Source organism: Rhinopithecus roxellana, chromosome 12, assembly GCF_007565055.1.
Source record: "Rhinopithecus roxellana isolate Shanxi Qingling chromosome 12, ASM756505v1, whole genome shotgun sequence".
Classification (NCBI taxonomy): domain Eukaryota; kingdom Metazoa; phylum Chordata; class Mammalia; order Primates; family Cercopithecidae; genus Rhinopithecus; species Rhinopithecus roxellana.
Window position 1 is genome coordinate 124,265,715 of NC_044560.1, and position 26,733 is coordinate 124,292,447.

At 47.0% G+C, this 26,733-nt stretch overlaps 1 long non-coding RNA gene across 1 annotated transcript; it reads right to left on the reverse strand.

The window, feature by feature from the left end:
- Positions 1 to 5,012: 5,012 nt before the first annotated feature.
- LOC115900680 lies at positions 5,013 to 16,557 on the reverse strand. The gene is made up of 3 exons (XR_004060337.1): positions 16,406 to 16,557; positions 9,801 to 9,949; positions 5,013 to 5,332 (listed from the first exon to the last, which is right to left on the reverse strand). It is a non-coding gene; the product is annotated as an uncharacterized LOC115900680 (long non-coding RNA).
- Positions 16,558 to 26,733: the final 10,176 nt, after the last annotated feature.

Below are 26,733 nucleotides of genomic sequence, written 5' to 3' on the forward strand. Positions count from 1 at the left end.
ATGGTTCCAACCACAGTCCATGTACCCACAACACAAACCTCGATCTATCTCTAGATCTTTCTGGAGCTGTAGACTGGCTGTCCACCTGCCTCCTGGTCAGTCTCCTGGATTTGGGCCCAGAAACCTGGGTCAGCTCCCATAGTTGCTTGATTCTTTGATTATAAGATTTGCAAGCCCATGCTTTCTTCTTTAGCCTTTCTGTCAATAGCCTCTCTCCCTTTTGCTCCCTCCCATCTTGCTCTAGCAACACAGAGCATTTCTCAGTCCCCTCAGTGTTGCTCCACTGGCCCTGCTGCCTCCTAGCCTCTGCTCACACTCATGTCTCTGCTTGGAACACCCTCCCCTCACTCTCTACCCAGCTACCTCTTTCTTCTCCTTTTGGTTTAGATGTCACCTCCTGAGACTTAGATTGCCATGGCCTAAATGTATGCATCCCTCCCACCCTCAAATTCATATGATGAAACCTAACCTCCAAGGTGATGGTATTAAGAGGTGGGGCCTTTGGGAGGTAACTAGGTCATGAGGGCAGAGCCCTCATGAATGGGATTAGTGCCCTTATAAAAGAGGGTCCAGGGAACTTCTGCCGTGTGAGGGTGCAATAGCAAAGCACCATCTTTGAAGTGGAGAGCTAGCCTTTACCAGATACTGAATCTGCCAGTGTCTTGATCTTGGACTTCTCAGCCTCCAGAACCATAAGGAATAAATTTCTGTTGTTTATAAATTACCTAGTCTAAGGCATTTGTTATAGCAGCCTGTGCAGGCTAAGACACAGGTGATCTGGGTGCTATGGCTGTAGTATCCTAGTGGTGGTGGGGCAGCTATGCATTCATTCGTTTGTTCACTCGTTCACTCAGCAAGCACTCATGGAGCTCATACTCAGGCACTGTGGTACTAGAACACTGAAGGGAGATGTACAGCACATGCTTAAGAGTAGAGACTTAGCTACTCGCCTGGCCAAAGTATGAGTCCTGATCCTGCCACTTTCCAACTGTGTAACCTTGAAAACCTGTCTAACCTCTCTGAGCTTTAGATTCCACAAGGTAAAATGGGGGAAAACATGGGCCTTTTCTCTGAGGATTGCTGTGAAGATGAATAGGAATAATCCACATTATGTGTGGCCTGTAGCCACTCAGTGCTTAGTGATTACTACTGCAAAGCCTCAGCTTAAGGGCCACAGGGCATTATTATCATTATTATGAATAAGACCCAGTGCCTATATCCTTCAGTGTCCCTGGATCTGGTGGCAGAAACTGGCCTATAAATAGGAAATGATAATAAGGGCATGGGGGTAGCCAGAGAGGGCTATATAAGAGTGGAGACAGGGCCAGGTGTGGTGGCTCATACCTGTAATCCCAGCACTTTGGGAGGCCGAGGTGGGCAGACTACCTGAGGTCAGGAGTTCGAGACCAGCCTGGCCAACATTGTGAAACCCTGTCTCTAATAAAAATACAAAAATTAGCCTGCCATGGTGGCACACACCTGTAATCCCAGCTACTCGGGAGGTTGAGGGAGGAGAATTGCTTGAACCCGGGAGGCAGAGGTTGCAGTGAGCCGAGATGGTGCCATTGCACTCCAGCCTGGGTGATAGAGCGAGAATTCGTCTAAAAAAAACAAAAACCAACCAAACAACACACCAAAAAAACTAATCTCTAGTGTGTTAGAAGTCAGAACAGTGTTTTCCTCTGGAGGGTGGAATTGACTGGGGAAGGTTTTGAGACTCTGTCTCAAAAAAAAAAAAAAAAAGGGGGGGGGGGGGTAGAGTCAGGACTGGGACCCAGGTCTCTGACTACAGCATTGTGCTACTCAGAATTGTGATTTCAAAGTGTGTTTTACTGGACTGTGAGCTCCCTGAAAGCCAGAGCCTTATCTGATCCAACTCAGTGGGCCAAGGACAGGATGATGCACCCAAGAATGTCTGATGGATGACTGAATACATGATGTTATGAATCAGTGATGGTGTGGGCAGGGAGGGAGGGTGGATGAAGGCATGATCGATCAGGAGGAGGAATAGCCTTGACTCTGCCCAAGGTAGTTAATCCTTTTGAAACTAAGTTTCTTTAGCTATAGAATGGGCATCAGCCATACAGACCAGTTAATCCTTTTATTTTATTATTATTTTTTTGAGACAGAGTCTTGCTCTGTCACCCAGGCTGGAGTGCAGTGGTGCGATCTCGGCTCACTGCAAGCTCCGCCTCCTGGGTTCACGCCATTCTCCCGCCTCAGCCTCCCAAGTAGCTGGGACTACAGGCGCCCACCGCCACGACCCGCTAATTTTTTGTATTTTTAATAGAGACGGGGTTTCACCGTGTTAGCCAGAATGATCTCAATCTCCTGACCTCATGATCCGCCCGCCTCGGCCTTCCAAAGTGCTGGGATTACAGGCGTGAGCCACCGCGCCCAGCTAATCCTTTTAAAACTAAGTTTCTTTAGCTATGGAATGGGCATCAGCCATACAGACCACACAGTAACTCTGAAGATTCAATGTGAGCAAAGCCCTGGGCACTGGCCGGTGAGTGCATCTTTTGGGCAGCAAAGCAGGATAAGCACCCAGAGCGGGGCTGGGGCTGCTGATGACTGTGGACCTCTGGCTGAAGGGCACACTGTCCTCTGAGGGGAAGTGAGTGTTGGAGTGACATGAGACTGTCTGTCCAGCTGTGCAGGGAGCCACATGAGCAAACAGAGTCGTCCACTGGTGAACAAGCCCATCCTTGGCTGGCCTGTCTGTCACTCACAATAAGCCAGGACTTATCTCTTTAGGTCAGCGTGGGCCTTTTGGGGAAGAGCTGTCACTGTCCTCACCTGCTGAGGAAGGCCCTGTCTCCAGGAAGAGCTGTGCTTGCTGAGGAGCTATCACTGACTCAGGAGACATCTTCAACCCAGCTCCAACTGCATGGCCCAGGATTTGAAGCTGGCATTAATTGACCTGAGAGTTGTTCATGTAGGAAGAAGTTTGCTGGCACTTGGGAAGTCAATAATAATAATAACAACAGTCCCTTCCACAGTAGGCCCAGCACCCTACAGTTTGCAAATTCTTTTCCTCCTCTCCTCCCACTTAACAAATTTCCTTCTTTGACTTTCTTACAAGCCTTGGAAGATAAAATAGTATTTTCATGATCATTTACCAGAAAATAAAGCTGAGGCCCAAGGAAGAGGAGTGCCTTGTCCAGGTTTCTAGGCAAGTCCAGGGCAGAGCTGGGACCAAGACGCCCGTGTCCTGATTCCCAGCCATGCCTCTTTGCTCTGTAGTCCTGGGAGGGGCCTTCTTGGCCAAGCACGCACGACCACCTCCAGCTTCGTGGAGAGCCACAAAGCATCAAGTGTACTGGACTCAGGGGCCTTTAGGTGAATCCTCCACACTTTGGTTGGCCATCTTCCATTTTTGAGGGATTTCTCTGCCCCTTACCTCAGCGGAGGCTCAGAAAGGGGCTTGAAGGTGAGGTGTTATATACAGGAGAGCCGGGCTAAATAGGGGCTTCCATGTCTACTACTCACAGGGTATAAATGACAAATGGAATTGGGGCTGAGGGATGCTGGGATTCCCTTTGCACAGAGGCCATGAAGGCACCAAGTGGGGTGGTGATTGGGAATCTGGAGTGAAGGCAGGAGAAAGGCCCTGCCCCACCCTTGTCTAGGAGGCATCATAAAATCCCAGTTAAGGGCACTCTGGAGCCAAGCACATGAGGTTCCAATCCCTACCCCTCCACTTCTCAGGGAGCACATTACAATCTCTATGCCTTAGCTTGCTCAGACTTAAAATGGCACAGTCACACTAGCATAGGGCTCACTGGGTTGTCAAGAGGATTGAATGAGGTGATACGTGTACAGTTCCTGGAACAATGCCTTAAACACACAGGAAACATTCGACATGACCTTGATTTGCTCTCCTCTGGCCAGAAGGGAGGGAGATAGACCTTTTACAGTTGGATATTTCCTCTCCTTTGGGAAGTCCACAGCTCAGGGATTACCTGGGAGGGTGAGGGTGACCATGCCCATCTCCCCTCTTGCCAGAGCTGAAGAGGGAAGAGGTGGGGCTGTGAGGTCTGTGGTGGGGTGCTGAAGGAGCTGCTGCCTCGCAGCCTCACGCCCAGCCTGTCCCCGGTGATAAATCACAAACATATTTTTAATGATTATTTAAAGCTCTTGGCTGCATGCCCGTTCTGGAAGGGCCATCTCAGCCCTTGTCAGGCTGTGGCAGATCGAAGGGAAGCTTGCACATCACTTATTGAGGATGGTTTCTTTTATTCCATTATTTTTATAAGAGACTCACTGACAAAATATTGTTCTTGGCCCCAGCCTGGCCCCTTTGCTTGTGTTCAGAGGTAACAGGCTGCCCCGGCCAGGGAACTGCAAGTTTCCCATCAAGAGGGAGGCAGACAAGGGCTTGGCAATTCCTCATCCACCAGAGTATTATTTGCAGGGTGAGGAGGGAGTGAGTCTTGCAGGGTGAGGAGGGAGTCAGTGGTTAGGAGCCTTGTTTAGTGAACTGTAGGCCTGGGCCCAAGTCTCCTCCACTCAGTTCTGAGGGGTGAGAAATGAGGCAGAGGGGAGAGGGCAGGGGGTTGTGTGTGCTTCCCGGTTCTGTTTTCATTCACTGACAAACATTTACACTGAGCACACATGCTCAGCACTGTCCCCACCACACCCTGCCAAAGAGGGCCACCTAGAAAAGTGATCATCAAACTGTGCCTCATGGAACCCTAGGGTTCAGAAATTACACCACTGGTATTTTCTGGAAATGACCAGGATGGGGTATGTAGGAAAGAAGCGGACTTCTGGGCCTCCCACCCTATCCTCAGCCTGAGTAGCCCTGACTTTATTATGCTTTGACTTTGAGCTTCTCTCTAAGGTTTCATTTGAAGAATGGATTCTTCTGGTTAAAAGTTTGAATATCACTGTTAATTCCTTTATTGTAAAAAAGGGAAACAGAGGCCCAGAGACGGGACAGAGTTGCCCAAGGTCACATAGACATTTCCAGAGTAAGGATCCATCTCCTGGCCCCCAGTTGTGTGAGGAGCTGGAACTGGCATGTGAAACAATCAGAGAACAAGAAGCATTGGTCTGGAACCAAGTTTGCAGACCAAGTCATGAATATCCCCATGTGTGACCATCCTGTCCAGGTGTGTCTGTGGGAGCCCAGAATTATACACCCTCCCAGGTATGTTAGTCTGCTTGGGCTCTTATAACAAAATATCATAGATTGTGTGGCTTCAACAAAAGAATTAATTTTCTCACACTTCTGAAGGCTGAAAATCCAAGTCCAAGGTGCCAGCTTCCAGCTTAGTTGGGTTCTGGTGAGGGCTCTCTTCTTGGCTTGCAGACAGCTGCCTTCTTGCTGTATGAGAGGGAGAGGGAGAGAGAGAGAGAGAGGTGAGAGAAGGGAGTTATTGGGATCTCATGTTTTCTTTTCATAAGCGCATTAATTCCATCATGAAGGCTCTACCCTCATGACCTAATCTAACCGTAATAATTTCTCAAAGGCCCCACCTCCAAATATCCTCACACTGGAGATTGGGGTTTCAACATATGAAATTTGAGGACACAAACATTCAGTCCATAGCACAGGAGTGTCCATTCTATTCAGCTCAGTTTCAGTGGTCTCCATTGCATTCAGTGATCATATAACCTGTGGGAGTCCAGCTGCCCAGACCTTGAGGTCAGTGTCCTGAAACTCTCATGGTCCAAGATTCACAGACTTTGGACTTGCTGGGGAAAACAGCACTGGGGGAAAATATTTCTCAGGCAGGATGCCAGGGGGAAACAGATAGCATGCTAAGATTGGCTAATGTAGGTGAGTTGTGTTTTGTTTTCTTTTTGTTTGTTTGTTTTTTGTTTTTCTGAGACGGAGTCTTGCTCTGCTGCCCAGGCTGGAGTGCAGTGGCCGGATCTCAGCTCACTGCAAGCTGCGCCTCCCGGGTTTTACGCCATTCTCCTGCCTCAGCCTCCCGAGTAGCTGGGACTACAGGCGCCCGCCTCATCGCCCGGCTAGTTTTTTGTATTTTTTAGTAGAGACGGGGTTTCACCGTATTAGCCAGGATGGTCTCGATCTCCTGACCTCGTGATCCGCCCGTCTCGGCCTCCCAAAGTGCTGGGATTACAGGCTTGAGCCACCGCGCCCGGCCGGGTTTTTTTTTTTTATAATGTTGGTAAAATGCATATAACATAAAATTTATCATTTTAACCACTTATAAGTATACAGTTCAGTGGCATTAAGTATATTCACACTGTTGTGTAACCATCACCATCATCCATCTCCAGAACAGTTTCATCTTCCCCAACTGAAACACTGTACCCTTTAAACATGAACTCCCCATTCTCTCTTCCCCTCCCCCTGGTATCCATTGTTCTACTCTCTATCTCTGTGAATTTGCCTATTCTAGGTATGGAGGAGAATTTCTAAAAGGGACTATTTACAAAAGTGTAGGCAGGGCTTGGGAAAAGCAATAAGGGATGGGGCAGTGTTCTGGGGCCGGTCACATCAGGAAGCTATTACCACCGCTAGGTACTGAAAACTGGAGAGACCGTTCTATGGCAGGTGTTAGCTGCCAGGGGCTGTGGCTTTCCAATTAGAGGGATGTGCCAACTCCTGGTGTGCCAGCTTTCCCTCTGACTCTGCCAAGTCTCCACTGTCCTATCAGTGTGGTCCTTACATGCCAGCCTTGGAGGCACAGAAGAGAGCAAGAAGGGTGGAAGGTGGATGTGAAGGGGCAGTGGAAGATGGTGAGCTCAAAAGCAAGCCCAGGGAGGCCTCAGAGCTGTTTAATTACATGAAAATGAACCACAGAGGCAGCACACTAAATTAAAAGACTCCTGTGGCAGTTTGTATATTGTGCGTGAATGACAATGGGAAAGTGTAATCAATTTCCATTTCCTGTCCCTTGCTCCCTAGCAACTTCCCACACTCAATGACTGGCTTGCAAATTTGTTTTGCTTTGTGGCAGATGATATGAATGCTGAGAGGTGCGCCCCTGCCCCCCAGTGTCAAATTCTCTATCTGAATGGCTCATGGCTCTGATTTCATATGTTGGAGTTGCCAACTTCTGCTGTTGAAGGAACAAAGCTGTGATTGGCCTTTATTTAGCCTTCACAGCAGCGTTGAGTTATTTCTTTTCTCTCTCTCCCTTTTTTTTTTTTTTCTTTTTTTTTCAGACAGAGTTTAGCTGTGTCACCCAGGCTGGAGTGCTGTGACACAATCATAGCTCACTGCAGCCTCTACCACCTGGGCTCAAGTAATGATCCCACCTCAGCCTCCCAACTGGCTGGGACCACAGGCACTCACCACCATGCCTGACTAACTTTTTAATTTTTGTAGAGATGGGGTCTCACTATGTTGCCCAGGCTGGTGTTGAATTCCTGGGCTCAATTAATTCTCCAGCCTTGGCCTCACAAAATGCTGACATTACAGGCGTGAGTCACCATGCCTGGTGGGAGGTATTTCTTAACCCCTTTCAACCAGTGCCCGGGCTGTGGGATCTTAGCTCTGTCCATGTGACTTCCTGCTAAAACCTTTCCATCACCCCTCACTAGTGCATATCTGCAATCGTTCTCTCTCTCTCTCCCTTCCCTTATCCTTGGATATTCTAAGCCTGACACATCCACTTGAGCAATCCCCTCCTTCTCACCCTCTGGTATCCTACTGCCCAGTCCCTTCCTGCATCCCTGAGATGACAGGTAACTTTTGTTGACTTTCTGTGTCTGAGGAGGAACCTCAGGGGCACCCTAAATGTCTTGCAGCTCTGCATGTTTGGGGTGGGGTACTCAGGTGGGAAGCAGATACTGCTAAGGGAAAGGATCCTTGTGTCTACAGTTCTTAGCTTCTGCCTATCTCATCTGCCTATCTCAGGTGTACTGATTACTTTCAGGGAACTTTGCATGCATTGATAAACTTATTTATTTGATTATCACAATAAACCTGTTGTGGAATTATTGCTATTTTGTGGAGGAGGACTATGAGGTGTAGAGAGGTCAAATGACTTATCAAAGGTTGCACAGCTGTCTGTCACAAAGCTAGGACTTGAACTGAGGTAGATCTGTTTCCAGAACTCTTTCCAACCAACTCAGGAGGTGGTGAGTTCTTGGTCCCTGGGAGTATGTAGCAGAGATTGAAAGGCCACTTGTCATGAAGAGAGTACAGTCCAGGAGAGAGTTCCTTCCTCTTCTGAGATGCTAAGATTCCAGAACTCTTGCTTCTGATTCAGATATTCTATTATTGACATGTGTCTCTTGGGAAGTGTAGGTTGGGGTAAATGCCTCAGTGGGGTCTGGTTATATAAGCAGGCAGGAGTCCTGGATTGCAAGGAGTGGGGAGAAGGGGCAGGAGGGTGTCACACTAGTGAGAAGTAATTAGGTAATAAGTTCACCTTTCCCTTTTCTGTTCTTGCTGGTTCTTCCTTGTTGCCCTAGGCTGTTCTCTGACTCCCAGAGGGGCAATATTTAAAAATACATTCTGTTCTGAACAGAAATGTCATCAGGGTTGCAATGTGCTCTTTGTATATTGCAATGAAACAAGCCCAGGGCTGAGAACAGAAGTGCTGGGTTTAACCTTGTTGCTGCTGCAGGTTCATGGTGTGACTTTGGGGAAATGTCCTCATCTGTTTAATAAGGGGTTAAGGAGACTTACTGCTAAGGACCTTTCAGGTCCTGATGTTCAGTTCCTTGAAGCAGGCTTGCATCATGCTTTGCAATGTGTGTTGAGTCATGGCTGTACTCCATAGTAAAGGCAGAGTGTGGCAGGTGTTGACTGTTTTCTCCTGCTCTTGCTAGCCCCAACTCCTTTGGTCTCATATGCCTGTCCTCTAAAGATTCATCTTCCTAGGAGGTGGTTCCAGAGAAGGAAGACGGCTGGGTAGAATGGAGGTGGGAGCTCTCTGTCTGGGGAGCAGCCACAATCAGTAGGAGACTGGCCCATCCTGTGCTTTCTTGGGCTGAGTGGCAGCCAGAGTCAAGCCCTCTGCAGACTCTGCAGAGCGACTCAGCTTATACAGACATGATCCACCCTGCTGGTGACTGGTGGGGGACTCTTTTAGACTAGTGGTAAACAAGTCTAAATTGAGTGATAAACAAGAAGGTGATGCTAGGGCATATGGTATTTGCATCAGTTATCTATTTCTCCTTAACTGGCTACCCTGAAACTTATGCCAACACCATTTATAAAGCTGTGGGTTGGCAACCAGGGCTGGGCTTAGCCACTTGGTTCTTCTGCTAGTCTCAGTTGGACTTATTATGCATTGTGGCAGCCAGCCTCCAAGATGATCCTTTATGATTTCTGTCTACTGGTATTCACATCCTTGGGTGGTTCTCTCCCACACTATAGCATGGTTGCACTGTGATCACTAGCAAATAGTGGAAATGACGGTATGTCACTTCTGAGATTAGGTTATAAAAGGCTGCATCTTCTGTATGGGGCACTCTCATCCATGCTTTCTTGTTCTCTCAGATCAATTACTCTGGAGGAAGGCAGCTGCCAGATTGTGTGCAGTTCTATGGAGAGGCCCACATGGTGAGGAACTAAAGCCCTTGCCCAATAGCCAGATGGGAACTCAGGCCTGCTAATAATCAGGTAACCGAGCTTGAAAGCAGATTCACCAGTCCCAGTTTAGTATTGAGATAACCAAATTATCTGCAACCTTGAGATGTTTTGAGCCAGAATCATTCAGCTAAACTTCTCCCAGATTTCTGACCCTCAAAAACTGAGGGAAGAAATATGGTTTTAAGCTACCTTGGGGGTAATTTGTTATGCAGTTATAAATAACCAATATACTCAAGCATGTGATTAAATGGCAATGATGCCCATATCCACATACCTGGCGGTTGGCTGGCTGATGGCTGGGGTGACAAGGGTACAGGCTTATACATCTCTCATTATCCAGCAGGTCAGACTGGGATTCTTCACATAGTGGTAGTCACAGTCTTCCAAAGGCAGCAAGAATAGGTAAACTTCACTGTGTAAGCACTTAAAATTTAAAAAAAAATTTCAATAGTTTTTGGGGTACAAGTAGTTTTTGGTTACATGGATAAGTTCCTTAGTGGTCATTTCTGAGATTTTAGTGCACCCATCACCTGAGCCATATACACTGTACCCAATATGTAGTCTCCTATCGCTCCCCCCAAATCCCCCCACCCCGAGTCCCCAAAGTTCATTGTATCATTCTTGTGCTGTTGTGTCCTCATAGCTTAACTCTCATTTATAAGTGAGAACACTAGATGTGTAAGCACTTTTAGAGCCTCTGCTTGCATTACATTTGCTAACAATCCATTGGCCAAAGTATATCACACAGCCAACCCAGATTCAAAGGTGAGAACATAGACTCCATCTCTTGATGGAAGAGGAAGAATTTGTGGTCACTTCTGCAACTGTAGAACATGAAGCTGATGTAACATCTCTCATACTCTAAACACTTCTTCCTTCTCTACTGTTTCACTCTTAAACAATCTTCCTTTTGTTAGACTCTGTGTCTAAATCAACAAATATTTATTGAGCAATTGTCATATGGCAGGTGTTTTCACAGTCATGGCCTTAATCAATACCTAAAAGCAGCCCTTGCAAGGTAATCCACTTCATGGGTGAGGAATGGAGGCTCAGAAAGACAAGGTGATTCTAACACAGCTCTAGGGACTCCAAGTGTGGTGTTAGTTATATTTTCCTTGTCAAGATGCCCAGAACTCTCCATTTAAATTTTTTTCCCCCCCCAGACACTCAGGTAGAATATGTGGAGGCTGGTTCCTGGCTGGTTTCTCCCCAACAGTCACTGGTTGGGGCTAAAGTCTGGGGCAGGAAGATTGGGCAGAATGAGCAGACTCTAGGGGGCGACAAAGGCCAAGGTGACTCCTCATTGCTGCCCCATGCTCCTTTCCCTCCTTCCTTGCCTAGGTCTGTCCTCAGAGAAGAGAAAGATGCTGCCTGTCAGAAGACAAAACGTTCATCTTCAGGCTCTAAGAAACAAAGGCAAGGAGGAAGGGATGGAGAGAGAGAAGGAGGAAGAGGAGGAGGACCAGAAGAGGAAGAGGGGAGAAGTAGAGAGAATAGACAGGCATAAGAAGGCAAAAATAGAGGGAAAGCAATAAGACAGAAAATTAAAGAGATACAGAATCATAAAACAGAGAGGGGGGAGATAGAAAAAAGAGAAGGGAAATAGGAAAATGAGCCCTAAAGACAGGGATAGAGAGAGACAGAGACAGAATACAGAGATGCCTGGAGAGATAAAGGAAACAGACAGAGAAGCGACGAAGAAAGAGCGAAAGGAAGTCAGGCCTGCGTGGTAAGATGACGATGTGTGGAGTAGAGGGGTATGGCGGGTGTTAGTCACACTGTGTGACCTTAACTAGGCCAGGTCATTTCTCTGAGCCCCATTTCCTCATCAATAAAAAGCAGCTGTCTTCAGGAACGGTTGTGAGGATGACATGAGAAAATACATGCAAGCACTCTGGAAATAGTAAAGTACTATACAGGTGTTCATTAGTATTATTGGTAGTATTATCATCATTGTTATTATTATTATGTCACGGTTGGGAGAACTTAATGCTAGAATGAGTGTCAGAACCCAGGGGCTAATGAGATATTGAACACCTCCTCTCTAAAGAGCAGCTTAGTGTCAACTGAAATTGGAGTTTCTTGATACTAAGGCACTACAACTTGTAAGATACCCTATTGATTTAATTACACTTTGGAGTTGGGGAGAATTGCACATTAAAAATACATACTTAAGACAAATAACTGATAACACGCAGTTGTTTCTACAGTTGGTCGCTTTTTTTTTCGGGATCACAATCAATGTTTGAGGGCATAATAGAACATCTCTATTCTGTTGAATTCCTTTAGGTCATCAGCAATTATGCAGAATACCATAGCCATGGTGCTGTTTTTGTATCTTATGGATGTGAACTTTATTTCTTTAAAATTAACAGTATGATCTCAAGATATATTGAATAATATTGGTGTTTTGTGTGCATTTCTGCTTTGAATAAACACACAGTTCCCCTTTCTGCCCCATTATCTGCATTGCATATTTCTGGAAGTTAAATAGCTTTTCTTGAAAGTTAGCTGGACGCTTTGATAGGCAGGTGTTTAGTGCTCAAATTATAGGACTTGAAGGATCAATTTGTCAGAACCATCTTAGGAAATTCTCTGATACATTCAGGGAGCCTGGGCAAGTTTAACTGCCAGTTACTGCACTGACTGGTGGGTAACAGTCCATCTCTTGCATAAACACCAACTTTATTTTTGCACCAAATTTAATATTTTTGTGGGATACTTAGAGCAATAATTAGGGATCTAAATTTAACAATCAATCTGTATATTATTATCATTGTAGATTACACAATTGAAGTAACATTGCATATACATGAGAGAACTATCTGACAACTTACTCTTCCTCTTGGAGGCTGACCCATTATTGTAAAACACATTCTGTTTTCAGAAATTCTAAAGTGTAAAGAAGAACAAATACAGGAAATGTTAGTGGCCAAGAACAATGGAAATGGCCTGGGGTAGCTTATTGATAAGAGAGAGAAAGCCAAATGTTTCCAAAAGGTTCTGATTATATCTAGCATATTAAAACAATTCAAAATTGGTTATTTGGGAATTTTTGCCTCATTTGACTGAATGAGATTCTATGCCTGCAATACTTCTTGCTGCTACCAGGTAGTGATAGTGCCTAAAATAGCTCATGTGTCCAAACTATAATCTTTCTTTTGTGGTCAATCTCTGTGTCCAGCAATTTATGCACTGTATCTAATCAGTTACTGTCCCCTCCCCTCCATTAAAATAGAAATTATACTATATTAAGCAACATTTCTGGAAGCAATGTAACACAGTGCTCAGTCTGCTTTGATCCATGGTTCTGGCTAGATTGAGCAAATTCGCTTTCTTACCTGAGGGTAGGGAAATAACAGTAGTGCTTTCCAGGACTGTGATCTAGTCATCCCTCAGTATCTGAGGGGAGATTGATACAAAAATTCACAGAAGCTCAAGTCGCATATATAAAATGGCATAATGTTTGCATACAACCTACACATATAACCTCCAGTGTACTTTAAATCATCTCTAGATTACTTATATACCCAATACAATGTAAATGCTACGTAAATAGTTGTTTTAAACATTTATATTATTTTGATTGTTATATTGTTATATATTTATTTATTTTTTAATTTCTGGAGTATTTTTGATCCACTGTTGGTTGAATCTGCAAATAGGAACCCACATATAACGAGGGCTGACTGTATTTTGTATTCATAGAATACTTCCCACCTTACCAAGAGCCCCTCTTTGACCTTGCACCTCTAGGTGCCTACATACCCTGGTGTAAGGTTAATGTTTATAGGTCAGCTGTTAGCTGTGTTGGGCAGGGAGCATAGTTTATAACTGGACTAACCCCTTACATTGGTAGATTTATTAATCCATACTTACACAATAGTAGTAGCTATTATTTATTAAGCATTAAGCATGTACCGAATACCCATTTCAATACCAGTTTCAATCCTCACAGCAATCCTATGAAGTCAATATCATTATTATTCTCATTTTACAAAGAAGGAAATCCCCAGGGTTCTGGGAAGATTAAATTAGTTAATGCATAACACTTGCTTAGCTTGCTGGGCGCAGTGGTTCATGCCTGTAATCCCAGCACTTTGGGAGGCCAAGGCAGGCAGATCACTTGAGCTTGGGAGTTCGAGACTAGCCTGGGCGACATGGTGAAATCCCATCTCTACAAACAACAACAACAACAACAACAACAACAAAACCAGCTTGCCTGCAGAGTGCCTAGGACATAGCAAGTGATCATTATTTATAGGGTGTATTATTACAGATGAGGAGACAACAGCTTGAAGGGCCAGCTGGGGAAATAGGCCTGTAAACTGAGAAGTATAAAGCAGCAAAGTACAAAGGACTGGATAAAAGCACAGATGGGCTGGGCGCAGTGGCTCGCACCCATAATCTTAGCACTTTGGGAGGCCAAGTCATGTGGATCACCCAAGCTCAGGAGTTCGAGACCAACCTGACCAACATGGTGAAACGCTGTCTCTACCGAAAATACAAAAATTAGCTGGGTGTGGTGGTGGGCACCTGTAATCCCAGCTACTTGGGAGGCTGAGGCAGAAGAATCACTAACTAGAACCCGGGAGGCAGAGGTTGCAGTGAGCTGAGATTGTGCCATTGCACTCCAGTCTGGGAGACAGTGAGACTCATCTCAGAAAAAAAAAAAAACAAAAACAAACAAAAAACATGCAGATGAGGGGATAATTAATTTTTCTTGGGGAGGTATCCAAGAAGGCTTCACAGAGGAGGAAACATTCAAACTGGACCATAAATGACAAGTAGGAGTGGTAGCATATGTTGTTCATTCCCCATTTTGTTCTTCTCTTCTTCCTTTAAATAACAGAAATATTCCTCTCAGATTTAGCAGGACACATGGCCACTTAGTTAGAGATGATAATTATCCTTTCTTGCAGCTAGGTGAAGCCCATGGGACTGAGTTTCTATACTAACTAAACGCAAGTGGAAGTGAAATCACTTGCCACCACTTCCCATGGCTGGAATGTGGCCATAGGGTAGGTGAACAAGTTTTGGCTATAAGGAGATGGTAGGATAACAAAATAGAATGAACCTGAGCCCCCAGATAAGCTTGGTGAGCACACCTGTCCCATTCACTTTGGGCCACATGCCTATCTCCAAGCCATTACCTGAGAGGTGCATAAACTTCTACCCTATCTGAATTACTGTATTGTTGGCTCTTTTGTCTGAAGCCCATTATTTAGCCAGAAGCCTAAATAGTGCATCAGGTAAAGAAAAAGGAAGACTTGTAAGGCAGGAGGAACAGCCTGTCCGAAGACGTAAAGAGTGAAAGAAGTTAGTTTTAGGAAATGTTCTCATAGAATTTTTTTTTTTTTTTTTTTTTGAGGATCAAATGAGATAATAAATGTATATAAAATGCTGAGTACAGTACCTGGCACATACTAAGTTCACAATAAATGAAAGTCCCATTTTTTTTTTCTGTGTGATACAAATGACTTCTCAGAGCCTCATCTGTAAAATGGGGGTAATGTCACCTGTATGATGAAAACAGAGGTCTGGACCTTTCTATTCTAACATAGTATGAATAGCTTGGAGAAATTCTATTGGGAACAAGGTTAAAAGAAAAACAATTAGCAAGAAATGAATGAGTACCCTGCCTTTCACTGATTTAAATAATTTACCTTAACAAAACCTCTGGTGCTGTCTATCTCTATGCTTTAGCTAATATTGGTCCTGTTTCTTCCTCCTAAAAATATTCGTCATTCCTTGAATGAGTTGTGGATACTCAGTGCTCCAAAGTTTTCATAGGCAGGTTTCTCAGGGCTTTCTCCTCCTCTAACTCCTATTCACCTCACAAGACTGTACCAACATCACATCTCTTGGGGCTTCCCTGACGTTCTGGACAGATCTGCCTGATTCCCTTTATGCCACAGGTACTCCACTAAGGCCGTACACTCTCTCTCATTGGTTTAGGTGTTACTTTCACCTGCCAGACTGGGAGCTCTTCCAGGGCAGGGAGCATGAATGTTTCATTTTTGTTTCTCCAGCACCTGGCCACAGTAGCTGTTCAGTTCTTATTACTGAATAAATAAGGTGTTCTTGGGCAAACAGGTAGGATCAGTTAGAGTGTGTATGTTTTGAAGGGGGCGGTGGAGGGGGAGGAACACAGAGGATTTCAGGGCGTGAGAAGGGCAGATGTAAAAAATGAGCACGTCTCTCATCCACACAACAAGGCCGGGACTTTGCCATTTAGACATTATTAGGGGAAAAAGAAGAGGCAGTGTGATAGAATGGAAGCTATCTAGTTTAAGAAACAGGAGGCCTGATTTCCCTCCAACCTTGTTCAGGATTCATCTGTGTGACCTCAGTGAGTGTCCTTCCCTCTCTGAGCCTTATTTTTGGCCATTCCGTTTCTGGTCTTCTAGGAATCTAGGTGTCCTCCAGCTCTGAGATTCTCAGGGCCCTACTGGCCTGGGGAAGGCCTGGCTTTCAGGCCACATGAGGCTGTGACCCAGAGTTGGTTGGCACTAGTCACCTCCGCTGTCTCCTCTTCTTCCACCCTCCTCCTTCCCTCACACCCCCTTCCTCCATCCTCCCTCTTCTTCCCCTATTGTCCTCCCCATCCTTCCCTTCCTCCCGCCTCCCGCCTCCCGCCTCCCGCCTCCCGCCTCCCGCCTCCCGCCTCCCGCCTCCCGCCTCCCGCCTCCCGCCTCCCGCCTCCTCCCCTGGCTCCTCCTCTCCCCGTCCGGGGCGGGGGGTGGGGGGGGAGGCGCGCTGGGTGGTCCGGCGGCCGGGGGCGGGCGGTAGCCTGCAGGCGTAATTGGCATGCACGCCGTTGTAGCTGAGACCGCTTAATAAAGCATTACATATCTCACCGCTTCCATATTTCATTACCTCACGCGGAGCCTGTGAGAGGGCCCTAATGGGAGTCAGCTGTGTTTTTACTTTCTGTTGTCGGCCGGGACGGGTTTCTCTGCGGATTCTTTGAAATGAAATAATGTGATGCACGCCGCGATAAGGGCCGGCCTGTAATGAGGCCCAGGCCGCCGGGCGGCTGCTATTGCTCCAGGTGTCGCGTATTTGGGCTGCGAGGACGAGGAGGAGGAGGGGGCGGCGCCGGAGGAGGGGGGGAGGGGGAAGTCGCGAGGGGCAGGGGGTGGGAGAAGGCGGAGGCAGGGGGCAGGGGGCGGGCGGAAGAGGGAAGGAAGGAGGGGGCGGCGGCCGCGGCAGGCCAGGCGGGAGGAGCCAGAGATAGAGAGAGGAGGGGGACGGTGGCGGCCTGGAGAGCCCTAGGAACTCGGGTTCAAATCCTGCCCGCCAGCGTAAGAGAACGTTTGCCAGCCCAGGCGGCCCACAGGGGTGAGGCTAATACTCATCTCACAGGGTTGTGTGCAGGTGAATGAAGGGGGTTTGTAAATTGGAAAAGGCACATCACACATAAAAGGAATCATTTATTGAGAGAAAGGAACTGACGCCCTTTAAGCATCCCTTCTGGGCATGGCAGCTGCCAGCCACTTCACTGAATGATCACAGCAGCCTCACTTTCTAAGAATTGTTATCTTCCCTTTCCAGAGGAGGAGACTGAGGGTCAGAGCAGCGAGGATCTGGCTCCAAGGCACACAGGAAGAGGCTGAGGGCAGCCCTAGGCAGGTAACCAGGTGGAGATAGAGTTGGAGGAGAAGTTGGTCCACTGCCCGCTGACTGGGCCACCCTGGCACCTCCTGCGAGGGGAGCTGGGCTTTCTCCTCCACCTTGCTCTGTGGGCCTCCTCCTGTAGGCCCGAGGCCTTTGCCCTCCACACTGGGATGGAATGGGGTGTGGTGCAGGACTCCTTGTAGGAGGGGCAGTGGCTGGCTGTTGGGGGAAGGCCTCAGGAAGGCCCCTGTTCTGAGCATGCTCCTCTGTTCAAAACCCCACAGCTATGGTCCCTGAGTGTCAGCTTGCTTCGTGTCCACTCTGTCTTTATCTCTACTGCTCTGTGTCCACTCTGTCTTTATCTCTAGGAAATAAATGCTCTTTGAGGAGTCTTGTTGTATCTCCTCAGTGTCTCTCAGATCCACTCATTTCTTGCCTCCCTCCTGGCACTGCCCTGGGCCAAGCTTCTGGTCCTGCTTTGGACACCGTAGGGGTCTTTCTGAAATGCTGACCCACGCTGCTGCCCTCCAGCATTGGGCTCCTCACTGCTCCCAAGGGCATCTGGCTTCCCTAGCATGCCCCAGCAGGCCCTCCCTGCCTGGACTTTAGAGCCTCCCCCAGCTCCTCAGCTTCGTCTTTATCACACCCCATCCCTGACCTTGACCGACTAGGTGACTAGCCTTTCGCAGAGTTCATCTCTCTGGACACTTGCTCATGCTGTTCCCTCTGTTAAAATGCTCTTCCCACATGGAGCCACCTTGGGAGTCCTGCTCTATCTCCAAGACTCAGCACAATGACTGCGCATTTCAGGAAGCCTTCTTGCCATGTGCTCCTCTGCTTCCAGGTTGTGTATGCTTGCTTTCTTCTCTGAGCCTCAGTTTTCCCATATGTAACATGAGAGAGTTGGGGGCTGATCTCTGGGCTGCACGATCTCATGAATTTATGGGGTTAGGTGCTAGTTTCCTCTTGAAGGAGAAACAGATAGTTTGAGTGTGTCCGCATGTTAGATGATAACCATATTGTATGTGCCTGCCACATGGAACACACCAAATTGGTGCTTTATATGCATTAGACACATGCATTGTTTGGGGTTATGCTGCAGTAAACGGAGAAGCTGGGATCAGAAGCCGAGTCTTTCTGATTCCTGAGCCTATTCATAGGTGCGTGAGCACATGCATATGTGCTTGTCTGTGTGTGTACATGTAAACTAATGGTACTCAGAGTTGGTGGCACTTTAACCTGCTCAAAACCCTCTCACCTCCAGGAACCCTTTAAGGTTGGTTGAGAAGGGATATATAGATATAGAGAGGTTGGGCTGTTGCCTTAGTTACACAGGTGCTGGGAAGAGAAGCGGGGTGTGGAGCAGGAGGAGACACTCCTCTGGCCCAGAGAACCAAGTGAGATCCTCTCCATGCAGGATTCTTCGCTCTTCAACCTTAGCCTAACTTTGCCAGCTTTGTTTCCCAAATAACCCTCTTTACTGCATTGTAACTTTCTGTATATAGGTCTTACTTTGGAGCCTTTGCTTAAACTGGTCCCTGCATCTGGAATAGTCTTTTCCAAAGCCTGCCTGTGGACGTCTTATTCTTCCTTCAAGACCCAGCCCAGATCCCCCTCTTCACAGAAGCCCACAGAACCATCTCTTTCTTTCCCTGTTTCATGCTCTGCATACACTTCTCTCACTCAGCTTAGAGTGTCAGCTTGGAGCATTCTTGTTTCAAGACCATGAGTTCTGAGGTCAGAGGCTGAGTTTAACTCTTGGCCTACAGAGAACTTGTGTGGAATGATATGTTGGATATGCTTGTGAATGCCTGGCCAGGCAGGATGTGTTTTGAGGCTCACTGCAAATGGATACAAGTCCTCATACTTGTTGAAAATGCTTGATATATGGCAGCTAATAATATTGTCATTATTTATCACTGTGCTTTTGCTTTGGGCCAGGTTTGATGTTGCAATCTGTATGTCATTTTATTCTTATAATAACTTACCATCCCATTTTACCAGTGAAGAAACTGAAGCTAACTGATACTAAATAACTCACCCAAGACTGTAGAATTAATCAGTAGAGCCAGGACTAAAATTCAGTTCTGTCTGAATTTTAAAAGGAGTCTGAGCAGGGCATGGTGGCTCACGCCTGTAATCCCAGCACTTTGGGAGGCTGAGGTGGGTGGATCATGAGGTCAGGAAATGAGACCATTCTGGCCAACATGGTGAAACCCCGTCTCTAGTAAAACACAAAAAATTAGCCAGGCGTGGTGGCGCGTGCCTGTAGTCCCAGCTACTGAGGAGGCTGAGGCAGGGAAATCGCTTGAACCCAGGAGGCGGAGGTTGCAGTGAGCCAAGATCGCACCACTGCACTCCAGCCTGGCGACAGAATGAACTCCGTCTCAAAAAAAAAAAAAAAGTCTGTCCTTTTTGCACACATCGCATGAATCTGATTGCAAGCGCCTTGTGCTCTGTGTGTCTGTCAAACAGGGCTGCTCTATTGATTAACATGCAAATGATTTTTTGAGAGAGGACTTAAGTGTAGTTCAGTCTCAGCCAGCCACAACTGAGATTTGCAATCCAAGCCCTAGTCCTCACCAACCATTCTGCTATCGGGTTTTCATCTCTAGAGTGATTGACGGGTATTTTTTTCCCTCCCTGACCCAGAACGCCAGGCCTCCAATACTACTGAAATGTTTGCACAATCTTGAAGCATTTATTTAAAAGTTGCTTTTCCCTGAAGGGCCTGGCCTCAACCAGATCCTGAGCCAGATCCAAAAAAACAAACAAATCCTATCTTTACAAGCTCCTCAGCTGGGCTGTGTGGGGAGGTGGGGGTGGGGGTCCCCTGGGTCCTACCTTTCGTTGGCTGGCTGACAGGCCCGCCCCAGGGCGAGGAGACTGCTTGCCTGTTTACAGCCCTTTCCAATTCACAGGCCAAACAGGAAAGGGGGGAGGGGTTAGAGAAGGGGGTGAATGTCAGAAATCACAAATCATACAGTTGCTCCTCAAAGCAATAGGCCGTGGAGATGTTAATGGGGATGTGGCTGGGTTGGGCTCCTTGAATGCTCGTAAGGGGTAGAGTGAGACTCTGGCTACCACTCTGCAGGTCCCAGCATCAATAACTAAGCTCCCCATAACCTGCATAGCATTATGGATCCGAGGGGCAGTGATCTCTCAGATGGGTGTCAGAGGACCTGAGTGCCACGCCTGGCTGGATCTGCGTTGCCACCCAGGCCCAAGTTGGTGTACATTGGGGTTGCCATCACAATTGCTTGGAAAAGTCCCTTCTCCCTTTCTGGCCTCAACCATCGTGGACCCATGAGGGGCTGATCTCCAGCTCTGGCATTCTCTCTCTGTGAATCATGGCCATCCAGACTTTTGGGCAAAGCAATGGGGAAATGAGGGAACCCCCATTCATGGAGGGTATTTTGTGTGCCTGCTACAGTTTTTGGTACTGTCTGGAGGTTGTCTCATTTACTTGGCACAGCCGTCCTGAATGGTCCTTGCTGTGATTCCTTCCTACATGTGAGGAATCCAGGGCCAGCACTGGAACCCACGGTCCACCTGGCCCCTTCCTCCCTGTCTCCTGGTATGCCTGGCAAAGCACTGACACCAGGTTGGACAGATGGCCTGATTTAGAACAAAGTCTAGAGTGTGCAGAGTGTGGTGTGGCCTGCCTTGTGTGCTTAGGAGTGGGACCGAGGTGAGGCAAGGGCTCTGCAGAAGTGGAGACCGAGGCCTAGAGAATGACTATCTCTCACCCAGCTTCTCACAGTCACTGAGAAGCCTTCTGGTCATAGATGGGCACACTGAGGCCTGTGACTGGGCGAGCTCAAGCTATGTCCCTGAGGTGCTGCCTAAGAAATTGGGCTCAAACACTTTGATTGCTTTTTTCCAAAGACCCCTAATGTGCAGCTCCACTGCAGGGTTTCCACTGGGCATTATCCATTCCTGCCATTGGATCTCTGCTGCAAGACACCAAACTCATTAATGGCCTCTGTGCTCACATCCTTGTCCCAGTCAGTGCCAAGACCACTTAAGCTGTGTGTTAGTCCTTACACGGACTAGGCAGTGCCACACCTCTGCCTCTACCTTCTAGAATGCTTCCTGGAATACCTGCCTCAAATACTTCCTGTGTCACCTGAGGCAAGTGACTTAGCTTCTTCAAGCCCCAGTATCCTCCTCTATAAAAAAGGGACCTTATACAATAGTAGATGTGCAAGTGCTTTGTGACCACAAGGCCCAAGCTGATGTACCTTGGGATTACTATCACTGTTGCTGTTTTCAGTGGGCTGTTGTCAGTCCGGCCAGGAGCTTCTGTTGAGTGACCCATTGATTGACTGGCTTCTTTTCTTTGCCCCAACCAGACCCCTCTGTGAGCTGCTTGTGCTGAGCCTGGGCTGGGAAGATGCTCTCAAACACCTGTTGTGGGCCAGGCTGGGAAGTCTAGGAAGAAGCAAATCAAATAAATATTTTGCTGGGAATATACACTAAGGAATATAAATCATTATTATAAAGATACATGCACACATATGTTCACTGCAGCACTATTCACAATAGCAAAGACGTGGAATCAACCCAAATGCCCATCAATAATAGACTGGATAAAGAAAATGTGGTACATGTGCATCATGGAATACTATGCAACCATAAAAAGGAATGACATCATGTCCCTTGCAGGGACATGGATGGAGCTGGAAGCCATTATCCTCAGCAAACTAATACAGGAACAGAAAACCAAACACCACATGTTCTTACTTGTAAGTAGTAGCTGAACAGTGAGAACACATAGACACAGGGTGGGGAAGAACACACACTGGGACCTGTAGCGGGGTGGGGGGGGTGGAGAGCATCAGGATAAATAGCTAATGGATGCTGGGCTTAATACTTAGGTGATGGGTTGATGGGTGCAGCAAACTACCATGTTTATCTGTATAACAAACCTGCACATCCTGCACAGGTATCCCGGAACTTACATTTAAAAAAAAGAAAAAAGGAATATTTTGCTATTGTTTCCTTACACCCAGTTCCCAGTCCATTGTATGTGTGCAATTGGGGGCAGCCTGGAGGAGTGGAAAAAACTGGCTGAGCTCTACCTCCCCATTGCTGGGAGCCCTGACAAGGCTGGGACCATGTCTGACTTTTCCCTGCATCTCTAGAGCCCAGAATAGAGCCTGGGACTGAACTGGCACTCACTAAGTATGTGTTTATATATGAAATGATTTTGGGAAACTTATCTCAGGTCTCTGAGCCTCAGCTTCCTCATCTGTAAAATGGGGATGATAATACAGCTTAACTCATAAGTTCATTGTGAGGATTAAAAGTAACAATCTATGCAAGGTACTTAGAATAGTGCCTGGCATGTAATGATGATGCTCTCATGTACTTAGAGAAACAAAGGCTCAGAGAAGGTAATTGCTTTGTTCAATGTAAAGTGGGAGAGCTGGGAATGGAATTTAGGTTTGTCTAACTCTAGAATCTCAGATGTTGACCACTATTGTCTATTACCTGAGGTAGAGATGGCTGGTTGACCCACAGCATCCACTTCCTTCCCTATTTCAGAGTAATAGAACTGTCAAGTTTTGTTTAAGCACCTGGCCATCTAGAATAAAGACTATGTTTTGCAGCCTCCCTTTCAGCTAGATGTTGAGTTCTGGCTGGTAACAGAAGTTAGGTGTGAAACTTCGGGAAGTCTCCTTGAAGGGAGTAGACATGAATTCCCTTACGAGTCTCACTCTGTCGCCCAGGCTGGAGTGCAGTATCGTGATCTTGGCTCACGGCAACCTATGCCGCCCAAGTTCAAGTGATTCTCCTGCCTTAGCCTCCCCAGTAGCTGATGGTTGAGATTGTGACCTAATAGCTGTAGCATCAGCCAGCAGACAGCTTAGATCATGAAGTGACAGCAAGATAATGAAGCCACACATGGTGCAGCGACCAGGCAGCAGGAACCTGCGTCCCTGACAATGTAGCATCCATCGTATCAGCCTGTTTTGAAGTCAGAAAAAAACTTGGATCTGTTTAAGTCTCTGTTATTTTGGATATGAACGTAATCCTAACTAATTCGCTGTTGTTTCTCAATGGTAGACTTTCAATAACTAAATATGCCCTACTATAGTATCGCTCAGACTGCAATGTGATGAAAATTATTTGTTGTCTGTGTCGTGAGAGTGAGCTCTGTGATGGCAGGGACTCTGATTTTTCTCTGCTGAGTCTCCACTGACTAGTCCTGTGCCAGGCACCCAGCAGGTTAGTGGCTCTGTATTGTGCTAGCTGAGCTGAGCTGGAGCCCTGTTTCCCAGAAATCCTTCTCCTGCATAGTTCCAGCTTAGCAGGGGCTGCAGGAGATATTTTGCGTGAGATTCAGAAGGTGGCAGTGAAGTAGCAGCCATATTCTTTCTGGGCTGGGAAGGTCAGTGTAGGGACCTGAGTTCTTGCTCTTGATTGCTTCTCTCCTGGCTTGCCTGGTTGGCCTGGGGCAGCAGCCAGGGTTCTGTGGCTCCTCCAGCTCTTACCCCATCTGCCTGTTCAGCTTCCCTGAATCTTGGGCTGGGAGCATGTGCAGCTCCATGATGAAGGGTTCCAGCTTCTCCAAGAGGCCATCTGTCATTGAAGTTAGAGGCTTAGGGTGGTGGGAATCCTCGTGGGTCCCAGTTTGTCCTTGCTTCTCCTACTTCATATCATCTTCCCTTCTGCACTGCCAGCCCTGTGGCCCTCATATGGAAGCATATGGACTATCTAACCAGCTCCCACACTTGCATAAGATCAATCGCTGTAATTAATAAATATTTTTCTTTCCTTTTTTTTTTTTTCTCCTTTTCTAATGATACAGTGTCTCACTTTCACCCAGGCTGGAGTGCAGCGGCACATTCATGGATCACTGCAGTCTTAACCTCCCGGTCATAAGCCATTCTCCTGCCTCAGCCTCCTGAGTAACTGGGGCTACAGGTGAGTGGCACCACATCCCTCTAATTTTTTGCTTTTTTGTTGAGATTGGGGTCTTGCTTTTGCCCAGGCTGGTCTCAAACTCCTGGCCTCAAGCAACCCTCCTGCCTTGGTTTCTCAAGGGGCTGGTATTACAGGTGTGAGCCACTGTAAATTTCTTATTCTGTGTATCTTCTGGTGGTTCTTTCTCTGATTGATACATAGGTATTCAATAAGTACTTATTAAGTGAGTTAAGGAATGATTTATATGATTGGCCCCCCTGGTACGTGGTACCTACTAATCCATGTCTATCTCTATCTGCTTGGAGGCTGATGCAGGTGGGAGAAGGACTTGGGCTCAAACTCTAAGACCATATGTTTCCCAGCCCTTTTGGCACAGCATGTCTGTCTGTGTCCAAGTAGAGTTAGAAGGGTCCTGTGAGCCAGAGGGTGCTAAGAGAGAATATAAGGAGGGGACTTAGTGTGATATTTCGGTTGGCCTGGATGCAGGTGTCAGTCACTCTGACAGTGCCCATCTGATATGGTTTGGCTGGGTCCTCACCCAAATCTCATCTTGAATTGTAGCTCCCATAATTCCCTCATGTTTCAGAAGGGACCCAGTGGGAGATAATTGAATCATGGAAGTGATTTCCCCCATTCTATTCTCATGGTAGTGGATTAGTCTCATGAGATCTGATGGTTTCATAAGGGGAAACCCCTTTTGCTTGGCGCTCATTTTTCTCTTGTCTGCCACCATGTGAGACAGGTCTTTCACCTTCCACCATGATTGTGAGGTATCCCAGCCACGTGGAACTTTGAGTCCATTAAACCTCTCTCTTTTGTAAATTGCCCAGTCTTGGGTATGTCTTCATCAGCAGCATGAAAACAGACGAATACAGTATATTGGTACCAGAAGTGGGGTGCTGCTGAAAAGATACCTGAAAATGTGGAAGCAACTTTGGAACTGGGTAACAGGCAGAGGTTGGAACAGTTTGGAGGGCTCAGAAGAAAACAGGAAAATGTGGGACAGTTTGGAACTTCCTAGAGACTTGTTGAATGGCTTTGACCAAAATATTGACAATGATATGGACCATGAAATCCAGGCTGAGTGGTCTCAGATGGAGATGAGGGACTTGTTGGAAACTGGAGCAAAGGTGACTCTTGTTACGTTTTCTCAAAGAAACTGGCAGCATTTTGCCCCTGCCCTAGAGATTTGTGAAACTTTGAACTTGAGAGAGATGATTTAGAGTATCTGGTGGAAGAAATTTCTTCGCAGAAAAGCATTCAAGAGGTGACTTGGGTACTGTTAAAACCATTCAGTTTTAAAAGGAAAACAGCATAAAAGTTTGGAAAATTTGCATCCTGACAATGCGATAGGAAAGAAAATCCCATTTTCTGAGGAGAAATTCAAGCCAGCTGCAGAAATTTGCATAAGTAACTAGGAGCCACCAAGACAATGGGGAAAATATCTCCAGGGCGTGTCAGAGACCTTTGTGGCAGCCCCTCCCATCACAAGCCGAGAGCCCTAGGAGGATTCCTGGGCCTGGCCCAGGGTCCCTCTGCTGTGTGCAGTCTAGGGACTTGGTGCCCTGCATCCCAGCCACTCTAGCTGTGATTAAAAGGTGCCAAGCTATAGCTCGGTCCATGGCTTCAGAGTTGCAAGCCCCAAGCCTTGGTAGCTTCCATGTGGTGTTGAGCCTGTGGGTGCACAGAAGTCAAGAATTGAGGTTTGGGAACCTCTGCCTAGATGTCAGAGGATGTATGGAAACACCTGGATGTTCGGGTAGAAGTTTGCTGCAGGGGCGGGGCACTCATGGAGAAACTCTGCTAGGGCAGTGTGGAAGGGAAATGTAGTGTGGCCACCCTCACACAGAGTCCCCACTGGTGTGCTGTCTAGTGGAGCTGTGAGAAGAGGGCCACCATCCTCCAGACCCCAGATTGGTAGATCCACCGACAGCTTGTACCGTGCACCTGGAAAAGCCACAGACACTCAACGGCAGCCAGTGAAAGTAGCTGGGAGAGAGGCTGTACCCTGCAAAGCCACAGGGGCAGAGCTGCCCAATACCATGGGAACGTACCTCTTGCATCAGCATGACCTGGATGTGAGACACGGAGTCGAAGGAGATCATTTTGAATCTTTACGATTTGACGGCCCCACTGGATTTTGGACTTGCATGGGGCCTGTAGCCCCTTTGTTTTGGCCAATTTCTCCTATTTGGAATAGGGGTATTTATCCAATGCCTGTACCCCCATTGTATCTAGGAAGTAACTACCTTGCTTTTGGTATTACAGGCTCATAGGCAGGAGGGACTTGCCTTATCTCGGATGAGACTTTGGACTGTGGACTTTTGAGTTAATGCTGAAATGACTTAAGACTTTGGGGGACTATTGGGAAGGCATGATTGGTTTTGAAATGTGAGGACATGAGATTTGGGAGGGGGCAGGGGCAGAATGGTATGGTTTAGCTGTGTCCCCACCCAAATCTTATCTTGAACTGTATCTTCCATAATTCCCTCATGTTGTGGGAGGGACCCAGCGGGAGATAATTGCATCATGAAGGCGGTTTCCCTCATACTGTTCTTGTGATAGTGAATAAGTCTCAAGAGATCTGATGGTTTTATAAGGGGAAACCCCTTTCGCTTGGCTGTCATTCTTCTCTTGTCTGTCACCATGTGAAA